Source organism: Mesoplodon bidens (assembly GCF_964165515.1).
Source record: "Mesoplodon bidens genome assembly, chromosome: 4".
Taxonomy (NCBI): Eukaryota; Metazoa; Chordata; class Mammalia; order Artiodactyla; family Ziphiidae; genus Mesoplodon; species Mesoplodon bidens.
The window spans coordinates 166,744,231-166,754,214 of record NC_138160.1 but is presented as its reverse complement, the minus strand read 5'-3'; positions in this window follow the sequence as shown (position 1 = coordinate 166,754,214).

The following is a 9,984-nucleotide window of genomic DNA, read 5'->3' as shown; positions in this document are numbered from 1 at the left end:
GGTAAGGTTCTTCTACCACTCACATCACTCTACTGTAATCTTAAGTTAAATACTAGGAATATTTGTGAAGGCAACATTGGAGAGGAGTTTTCCCAAATAAGAAACCATTGGTTGCCATGTAGCTTGGTGGTTAAGGAGATATATTTTTGTGTTTTGAAATATGAATTCAAATCTTGATTTCAACCATTTACTAAATATGTTGGACAAATAACTTCAAGTCTCCTAAAGTTTCCTCCTTGATAAAATAGGACAGCAATATTTGGGATAATGCCATTAGTACAGTGCCTTAACAAGTGATAATCTCACAAGAAATAACTATTATCATCTGTTTGATAGTTTCTACTGTTTTCCTGGAATTTTGAGAAGGAGGCTTACAAAAATCATTGTTACATGAAAACTATTTAGAGGAAATAAGGAAATGTTGCTTAGGGAATATTTCTAGGCCAGGGTAGGATACTCTAGAGTACAGATGTGAGGGGTCTGGATATTAACATGGTATTTTTTAAAATTAATTTATTTTTGGCTGCGTTGGGTCTTCGTTGCTGCGTGGGGGCTTTCTCTAGTTGTGGCGAGCGGGGCTACTCTTTGTTGCGGTGTGCAGGCTTCTCATTGCTGTGCCTTCTCTTGTGGAGCACGGGCTCTAGGTGCGCGGGCTCAGTAGTTGTGGCTCACGGGCTCCAGCACAGGCTTAGTAGTTGTGGTGCATGCGCTTAGTTGCTCTGAAGCATGTGGGATCTTCCCAGACCAGGACTCGAACCCGTGTCTCCTGCATTGATAGGTGGAGTCTTAACCACTGCACCACCAGGGAAGTCCCTAACATGAGTTTTTAAAAATACATTAACGTTTTGTGATTTAATAGATACATTAAAGCCATTTGGGTTTGCTTGAAAGAGCACAACTAGGACCAGTTGAAGGAGATTACTGGAAAGTAAAATTGAGATTAGAATGAGAAAGAATTTTCTAATTAGCTATCTAAATTTACAATAAATCACTTGATAAAATAAAATATTTTACAACTAAAGATGTTAAAACAAAAGAGACCAACTTTTTAATATAGATCCCAACACTGAGTAATAAGTCACCTATACATCCCTTCCTTCTTCAGTGTTTGGTGATAGAAAACAAAGTAGAGATGTGAAAATTAACAGATGACCATTTCCTCAAATAAGGCTGGGGATTCTTAGTGCTTGAGTGCTGTGTTTGTTTCCTATGACTTATGTAACAAAATACCACATACTTGGTGGCTTAAAACAGCAAACATTTATTGCTCAAAATTCTCCAGACCAGATATCAGAAATCAATTTCACTATGCTGAAATCAAGGTGTTGGTAGGGCTCCCTCTAGAAGCTCTGGGCAAGAATCTGTTGTTTCCTTTTCTAGCTTCTGTTGGCTACCAACATCCCTTGGCTTGTGGTTGTATCACTTCAATCCCTGCCTCTTTAATCATGTTGTCTTCTCCTTTTCTGTTGTCAAATCTCCCTCTGCATCTGTCATATAAACCCAATTATGATGGCATTTAGGGCCCACTGGGATAATCCAGGATAATCTCTCCATCTCAAGATCCTGAATGAATCTCATCTATAAAGTTTTTGTTTTGTTTTGTGTTTTTCCAAATGAGGTAACATTTACAGTTTCCATTGATTAGAGTGTAGATATTTGGCAGGGGGAAGGTGGGGTGGGGTGGTGGTGGTGAGAGAGAATAATTCAATCTAGCACAGGTACCTTCAATTTGAAACAGTTGATTTGATCACAGTTGTTTTAACTGATCAAGCCTATGTTTTTAGAGCACAAACCTATTCACATGTCATTATAATTTTGGCATGTTCCTCAAAAAGTTTTTATGAGAAGTTAATGCTCTACCATCTAAGTCAGTACACATGATGATTAAAATAATCAAGATTATCCATATTTGACATTAAGTATTATGGTGTGTTGATTTACTTAATTAACATAAGCTTAAAAGTTCTTAGATTTTTCCATGTAGGCTCCAGATAGGCTCAGATAGGCAAAGAAGAAATTTATTCATTTTCTTATAACTGAATTCATTTTTTACAAGTCCACATTTTCACTTATTAGAGATAACTTTATCCATCTTAGGCAAGTGACCACTTAACTAAGTTACAACTCAGTCTTTTTTGGGTTACTACTCAGTCTTTTCAGAATTCCTTTTGGTCTCTTCTAAAGGTGGGCTATGTCATTCTGGCAACAAGCTGGAGATGGCATGGGGTAACTTCTGAATCTTTTGCTTTGCTTCACAAACTCCACGGAGGTGTAGTTTGCCTCTCCTGGTCCCCACCATCACTTGCTGGTATCCCCTGATGAACCCCAGCACTAGGGTCTGAGGACTCTGTATTGTGTCTTACCTTAGCCTTTTAGGTCTATCATCTTGATCTCAATCACAGTTCTGCATTTTTTGTGGTGTATAAGTGGGTTTTCCAATAGTGAAGATATGGGCTTTTTTTCTGAGATGGGGTTTTTCAGGCTATATCCTGAGCAGACTAAAATATAATCCCTTCTGCTCAGGCAGTCTACTCAAATTAATTTAGGTTTCTATTACAACTCTATCATTGAGGCCAACCCTCTAGCACCTAGGAACTTTCTAATGAAGAGTGTAGACTACCTAACTCCAGAATTCTTACTTAGTTTGAGGAAGATATGTTGCTTATGTCACCTTCTCTTCTTTATAATTTACAGTATACACTATAAACCATAAAGGGTTGGCAAACTGTGGTCCATGGGCAAAATCCAGTCACTGCCTGTTTTTGTACAGTCCTTGAGTTAAGAAAGGGTTTACATTTTCACATGGTCAGAAAGATAAAATTTTAAAAAGGATAATTCATGATATAGGACAAGTATATATATTTCAAAATTCACTGTCCATAAAGTTTTATTAGTACACAGCTACACTTACTCATTTACTTATTGCCTATGGCTGCTTTCAAGATACAATAGCAGAGTTGAGTAATTGAGACAGAGATCATTAACTCCTAAGGCCTACAATATTTACTGTTTGGTCCTTTACAGAAAAAGTTTGCTGACTGACCCCTGATATAAGTGGTTTACTCAAGAGTCCTCAAACTTTGTCCTTTATATGTAAAGATAAACATTCGGAATGGATAAAACAAAACAAAACTTTTCTCTCTTAAGTGACTGGCTGTTAAAACTGAAAGACTTGGGTTCATGAATATTATCTCTGTCACACATTAACAAAAATCTACTTAAGGGCTCAAATAACCAAAAATTTGTCCTCATTTTCTTTATTACTCATACTCTAAGGGCAGTAGATGAAGAGGAGAATGATGTTTCTTGCATGGTGAAGAAAGGTTAGGGAAAAAGTAAATTGAGAAAGCACGGTTGCCAGTAGGCAACTCACATTAAAGCAATTTATTTGAAGTTTGCTCAAAAAAATTAACCTTTGTGAATAAATTTGAGGAAAGTTTACTTTGTACTTTACAGAGTCACACCTGCATGAAATGACAAAAAATATGTTTAGGTTAGAACTATACATGATAAAATTATTCAGTACTCAGTGAATTAGAAGACTTTCCATTAACAAAGGTAAAAATCTTGCCAATCTAAAATGATCATCAAATTAAATCCTCAGGCCAAGAACTATAAGGCTTAAAATCCTTTTAATTTCTCTCTCAAGATTTTTAATATATCTCACATTGGCTGTCCAGTCTTACATATATACATGCATACACACAGACACTTGTATACATATAGGTATGTGTGCATATATATGTGTATAGATGTATATATGTATTAGGATAATGTATGAAGTGAAGATATGTTTGTGTGCATGTGTGTATGTACACCCTATGTTAGTATGTACACTTATATTAGTATGTACACATTACATCTCTATCTGTAGGTAGATATTAGGTCATCCAATTTATATATCATAGAGGATAAAAACAAACAAATCCAGCAGTTAGGCTACAGTTGGCCAAAATTATGGTTTGAGTTTCTAATTGCCTAATTATTAAATCTTGTTTCTAAGGATTTCTGGAAAATATCTACCATATAGAAATGGCTTTATTCTTTTTATACTTTGTATTCAAATCTCATTCATCATGTAGAATTAATTATATATCTGTAGAATCAAAACCCAATATGTTTTATAAGCGTATGCTGTTTTAATTTGGCTTAGGAGACGGATTTTCAAGGATGAATTGGGTGCTGTGTTTCAGCTTCTAGTTGACAATAAAATACTATATAGAAGTTGTTCTCCTAACCCTAGCTGTCACTCACAAGCCTATTTTAATACATTACTATATTAATCTGTATCTCACTTTTTTCATTCTACAAATCCACTTAAGAGAGTTTTTAAAATGTTTGTTTTGGCAGGGAGAGAGTAAAAGAGGTGATAGAAAATAAAATTGAATTTATGCATTTTCTTCATATGAAAGTATCAATGTGCTTAGAGTTCAGGAACATTGTTTTATTTTTAATTAAAATAATTTTTCCAGTTCCCTTTCCAAGATGTGATGTCTTCAGTTATATTTCCCCAATAAATTGGATGCAGTTATCAATACTTCTACTCTTGAAGATAAAGCCAAACTCTTCCCTTAAAAAAATTGTTATTTTTTGAATCATCAACAATAGTAAAAGAATTCTATGCCATATAGAAAGTCACTGGTAAGGTGGTTCAATAATATAGTAGTCTTTCCTGTTTTACTAACACTAGTTATAGTTTATCATGTTAACCTTGAACAAGAGGATACTTCTAGGAGGCTGAGTAGATTATATTTCATGCTTCATTACAGTGTGTATATATATTGTGAAGTATATGCTATTATTAATATATATGGAGATAATTCATAGTCTTTAGAAAATGCTACTCAATTATTATATACAACAAAATAAATGACGTGTGCATGTTCATATTCATGAGTGTGCAGTAGTGCTATGAAGCATAAACTTTGGCAGAGGTCTGTGTCTGCGTCCCAGCTCCTTGCCAATCTTAGGTAAATACATCTCCTGAGACTCAGTTTTGTCACTTGTAACATGCCAATCACGTAAGATTTTCATGATGACTCAAAGTTATATGAAATATGTATCATATATTTAAGGCTTAAAATTTAGTGCCCATCCACTCCTTCAAAACTTTTTATAGCACAATCAGCCCTCAGGATCCGTGGGTTCGCATCCATGGATTCAAACAAGCAGGAATCCCGTATCATGTTTATGATCCTCAGTTGGTTGAATCTGCAGAATGCAGAGCCCTCAGGTATGGAGGGCTGACTGAGGGACTTGAGCATCCTTGTATTTTGCTATGGGAGGGCTTCTGGAACCAATGCCTTGTGGATACTGAGAGAAGACTCTATGATTTTAATTACTGTCCTCAATTTTTAAAAAGAACTATGATTACCATTCAACATAACCTTTAAAGTTTAACTCCTAAATTCTACTTCATCAAGTAACCAATTATCCCTGAAATCTTTCTTTTTCTTTTTTTTTTAAGCTGACATATTAGAGCTAAATAATCTCCGAGTAATTCTTACTTATGGTACAATAAACACTGCATTTGAGTGTAAAGATCTTAGATATCCTCTGTCAAACATCTATGTAAACTCAGTTCACAACACTCATGATGATTGTTCATTCAGCCTCTGCTTTCCATGCTCCACCAATAAGCAATTTACCAATCCTGAGACACAACATCCAATTTTAGGCAGTTCTAATTATTAGATATTTTTATATAAGGAGAGCTAACCTACAGTTCTGTGTAACTTTATTTAGCCCATCATTCCATATAAAATGTGGATAACTCCTCCTCTAAATCATCTCTTTTCTAGGCTCAACATAAGCCTCCTTGTCCCTTGAATGAAGACAGTTTCCATCTTCTTCCCCACTGAGGTTCCTATTACTATTACTGAGGCAGGAACTGTTCTAAGTACTTATTCTCTCATTTAGTGATCACAGCAACCCTATGAGGTGGGTGTCATCATTGCCCTTCTCCCACCCACTGTTGCAGTTAACAGACGGAGACAAAACAAAGAATGGTTAGTGACTTGGCCCAAAGTACACAGCCAGTATGAGGTAAAACTTGGCACTCGGGGCTTCCCTGGTGGCGCAGTGGTTGAGAGTCCGCCTGCCAATGCAGGGGACATGGGTTCGTGCCCCGGTCTGGGAAGATCCCACATGCCGCGGAGCGGCTGGGCCCATGAGCCATGGCCGCTGAGCCTGCGCGTCTGGAGCCTGTGCTCCACAACGGGAGAGGGCACAACAGTGAGAGGCCCACGTACCGCAAAAAAAAAAATAAAAAAATAAATAAATAATAAATAAATAAAAATGAAAACTTGGCACTCACTCTGGTCTGTCAACTGAACTGTTAAGTGTAATGAGTATCATGTTAAGTAAAACATGGAAGGGCTCAATTTTATAAATGTTCTCTAAAGATTTTGAATGTGACTTCACTAAAGGAAAGGACTTTGCTTGTTTTGTCCTGAACACTTTAATAAGAGATCAAGAAATTAAAAAAATGAAATAACGTAAACTTATTTTTCTCTGTAAAACAGAGCAAGAATACCAATTTTGGGAATCAACTATAATTTCTACTAAAGTATAATAAATTTCCCTTTAAAATCCAGAAAGACTTCAAGAAACCCCTTAAAGAACCTCTATTTCTGAGAGAAGTAGATGAGAATAGTGAATGGAGTCCCCCCCTTTTTTGAGAGTAAAAATACCTAATGGAAAGGAGGAATGCTGATCTCTCTTCTTTCTGGAATGTGGAGAACAGGGGTCCCATATGAAAAGTTAAATAAGAAAACAATTGTGGAAAAATATGACAAGGATTAAAAAAATAGATTTAATTACTGTGGTATTTTTGGCCATTTGGAAATGATTATCTGGTTAGGTAACTTGAGAAGGAATTTTGAACTGAATCTGGTATTGGTAGGAAAGGGTGCCATAATCAATTAGTCATGCCTGCCATGGGCTCAGAAGTGTGTAGGAGCAGCATGTATGCTCTACATTTGCTATTTCTCAATATGGTACTATCTGGTCTAATCCTTTTTACTTTTTTGTGAAATCCAAGGATGCGTTAATACAGAGTCATTAAGAAATAACGTAAAGAACATGCTTCTGTACCTATCAGTTTTGGTTACTATCCAATAATAATTCCCACTAGCTATCAGTCTTCTTTAGGAACGTCATCTCCATACTTCTTCTAACTCAGCTTTCCACTGTCCCTCGCCTCTTCAAAAGTACCTCCCACCCCCCAACACACACAAAGCACACTAAAAAAGCATCCTTTCTGCTGTGTACTAGGACTACTTTTTTCATGAGACATGAATTCTACCTATAAAAAGAGTATATGTACCTTACTTTAGCTGAATCCTGACCCCCTTAGGACATTTTCTCCATCAAATAATTAAGAAAAACTTGCCTTTCCCTATGGTCCTCATAGCTGAGGAGCGGGTAGTAGCTTAAGAATCCTCCTCACCCACCAGAGCCACTCAATACCTTCATTCTTATATCCTCACTTGAACTCTTGCTCCTTTCAGAGCTATAAAACTCAGCAATCTAGTTCTCTATACAATTGCTCATTATCAATTTTATAGTCATTCTTTCTCATTCAATGAATCTTTTGGTACCTGTTCTACAATTAATTTTTTAAATCACTCCAGTGTTCTCAGTTGTTTTAAATATGACTCTGGAAAACCTACACAGTGTCTTAGCAATTCATATCATGTGATATGACCTCTTTTCAACATCAGTTTCCCTCCCCAATGTCACATGATGAATTTTATCCTTACTCATTCCACTTATGAAATCTATAAGCCCTGAAATTCTACTATCTGATGATAGCTTTCATAGCAAGCTTTTGTTGTTATTTTTTGCTGGGTCACACCTACCACAATGGTTCAGCTTCATTAAGATCAACAATCCCTTGACTGCTTTTCTTCTCCATACTTTTACTTGCTTTCTTAAACAGGTAAAATATGTGTGTTTTGGAAACATCCTCAGTTCCTGTGCCTCATTTGTTTTTCTAATTCACCATTCTGAAAAAAAATATGAGAACTTGGATGAGTTCAACTGTTCATCTACTCAACTTAATCTGGGTTGATCAGTGATTTTAGAAACAAAACAAAAAACTAAACAGAATGCTGTTTTAATGGTATCAGATTTTCTCCAGCTTCAAGGGGGCTTACAGGACTATATAGAGATATTTTTCAGTTTCCATGTTTACTCACAGAGAAAAATAGCAGGTATAATGTAGAAACTCCCTCAGCTTTCTGCCAACCTATGTCAAAATTTTACGTATTCACACCCATATCTTTTTCCAGTTAAGATAGGAATGATGCCTTTCTTTATCTGCTTACTGCTCTGATTCTGTGTTTCGACTCATCTGCCCCTGTCTCCTCACATACCTTGTACTGTTAATTTTCCCTCTTCTCCTGGTATCTTCTACCTCCTGCTCTATTGTCTTTTCCCTATATACAGACAAATGTTCAAATTTCATTTCTCACCCAATTTGAAGTCACACTCTACATGACACCTTCTCTCTCTTTTAAATTCAAGTTTCCTGAGAGAATTATCAACTGCACTGGCTGTTCCTCCTTTACTGGGTGCACTTGCTTGGCTTCCTGAACAACCACAAACTGACTGTGCTTTCCATGGTACTTCAAAATTTGTCTCAACAAGGACATTCCTGCTCCTGAGTCCAGTAGACAGGGTGTTGTTCTTTTCCTACATAATGTCTCAGAAGTGTTAAAAATTGCTTGATCATTTTTCCCCATTGTTTGTTAAGGTAGAATTTACACACAGTAAAACTGACCATTTTAGTATACAGTTCCGAATGTGACAGATGCATACAATTATATAACCACCATTAAAGTCAATATACGGAATAGATCCATTGTCTCCAAAATTGTCCCCCTGCCCCTGTAACCAGCCTCTCCCCCTGCTCAAACCTCTGACAACCAGTGATTTGTTTTCTGTCCTATAATTTTGATTTTTCCAAAATGTTATATAAATGGAGTCATACAATATGTTGTCTTTTCAGTCCAGCTTCTTTAACTTAACATGAAAATGCATTTGATATGCACTTCACCATCATATGGTGTGTGTATCAGTAGTTCACTCCTTTTACTGCTGAGTAGTATTCACTGTATGACTATACCAGAGTTTAACCATTCACCAATTTAAGGATATTTGGATTGTTTCCAGTTTGGGGAAATTCACAATTAATTCTATATAAACTTTTAGATACAGATATTTGTGTGAGAGTAAGTATTCATATGTTTTGGGTAAATGCTTAGACGTGGGATAGCTGGGTCATATGCTAAGTGTATGTTTAATTTTATGAGAAGCTTTCAGACTGTTTCCAACATGGCTATACTTTCTGCACTACTGCCAGCATACTAGGGGAGTTCCAGTTGCTCCATATCCTAGCTATTATTTGGCATTGTCAGGTTCGTTTTTGTCTTATTTTTCTCAGTCTAATAGATGTGTAATGGTATAACATTGTGGTTTTAATTTGCGTTTCCCTAAAAGTAATTTACTTACTTCCATGTGCTTATTTGCCATCTGAATGTCTTCTTACTGAAACATTTGTTCAGATGCTTGCTCATTTAAAAATTTAGGTTGTTTGCTTTTTTACTAGAGTTTTGAGAGTTCTTAATATACTTAGTACAAAAGTCCTCTGTCAGATATAATATTTGTAAATATTTTCTCCCAATCTATGCCTCATTTTTTTTTTTATTATTCTAACAGTGTTTCCAAGAGTAGATGATTCTACTATTGATGAAGTCTGGGTGTTAATTTTTTCTTTTATGGATTATGCTTTTGGTGTCATAGCTAAGAAATCTTTACCTAATTTTATTTCCCATATGTTATCTTCTAGACATTTTATAGATTAAAATTTTACTTTTAGTCCTATGATAATTTGGGGGGCTTCTTTTTTTTGGTGTGTGGTATGGATCAAGGTTTAATTTTTGGCATATGAATATTCAGTATTTTTGTAACCATTTGTCA